The 1,345-nt window shown below is 48.4% G+C and overlaps 1 long non-coding RNA gene across 1 annotated transcript in view; it reads right to left on the reverse strand.

Moving 5' to 3' along the window:
- Positions 1–1,084: 1,084 nt before the first annotated feature.
- Positions 1,085–1,345, reverse strand: part of LOC311429539 — a 9,379-nt gene continuing 9,118 nt past the window's right edge. Inside the window, exon 4 of the long non-coding RNA XR_014688280.1 lies at positions 1,085–1,287. This is a non-coding gene — a long non-coding RNA (uncharacterized lncRNA). The remainder of the gene's footprint in view (positions 1,288–1,345) is intronic.

Genomic DNA, 1,345 nt, shown 5'->3' on the forward strand with positions numbered 1-1,345 from the left:
GGCTGAACAATCCCAGCTCCCTCAGCCACTCCTCATAAGACTTGTTCTCCAGCCCCCCTCACCAGCTTTGTTGCCCTCCTCTGGACTCTCTCAAAGCACCTCCATGTCCTTCTTATAGTGAGGGGCCCAAAACTGAACACAGTAATTGAGGTGTGTCCTCACCAGAGCTGAGTACAGGGGGAAAATCACTTCCCTAGACCTGCTGGCCACACTGTTTCTGATACAAGCCAGGATGCTGTTGGCCTTCTTGGCCACCTGAGCACACTGCTGGCTCATATTCAGCTTACTATCAACCAATACTCCCAGGTCCTTCTCTGTCAGGCAACTGTCCAACCACTCATCTCCCAGCCTGTAGAGCTGCTTGGGGTTGTTGTGCCCCATCATGTGGTCTCACATCTCCCCAACAGTGATTACTGCAGCTAGCTAACCCTACACTTGTCACAGTAAAGCTGAGAGCAGGGATGAACCCTGCATAGGAACTCACCCTGATCTCTTGGCCGTCTTATCAAGCTATCCCCGCATACTCCACTTCTCCATGTAATGCAACCAGTTTTGAACATGTATGGTGAAGTCTCTCAAGAGACTCAAGGAAGCAGTTTATGCTATGAGAGTTTAAAGCTCCTTCCTTGCCTAAAACTAAAAGTGACCCTCCTTGGGCTGCCCAGGTTGCTAGTGCCCCTAATTGCCTCCTGTACAGTGAGTGGCACATGGATTGAACTCTTCCCAGCCTCTTGCCAACCTCTCAGTCTCTCAGTGGCTCTGAATTAAAGAATAAAATCACATCACAATTTGGGTGTCATGTGGCCCACTGGATCATATGACTGGTCATATTACATGATGGATCATATGAGGGGAGATCAGCTGGGGGCAGTGTACTTTTGAATAGCTTTTTTCCCTCTGTAAAAACCCTCTTCCTTTCATAATCCAGCCCACAAAATCTCCAACCTGCAATGCTGAGCACGGTGGTTGTGTCAGCACTCCAGTCCTTGGAATTCACAATGCAGCTGTACGTTCCTTCATCTGCTGGCAGCACATTCTTCAGTGTTAGGGACACATTCCCAGCGGCAAGTCCATCTTTTAGCAATTCAGTCCTCCCCACGTATTTCCGCCCTGGTTTGTTAACTGTGTTCCTCCATATGTAGACATCTTCTATACGCCCATCTGTGATTTTCTTCCACTGAACTTCAATGTCATACAATGGTTTCGTGGAAGTGACATTGCAGGGAAGAACTGTGTCCAGGCCAACAACCCCCAACACATTGGGGGGAGAGATGACCTCGAAATTTTCTGTAGGAACCAAACTTGAGTAAACACCTGCCTGAAATCCATCAGAAAAGGTACCAGT

The sequence above is a fragment of the Aythya ferina genome (genome assembly GCF_964211825.1).
Source record: "Aythya ferina genome assembly, contig: HAP1_SCAFFOLD_1335, whole genome shotgun sequence".
In the NCBI taxonomy this organism is placed as follows: domain Eukaryota; kingdom Metazoa; phylum Chordata; class Aves; order Anseriformes; family Anatidae; genus Aythya; species Aythya ferina.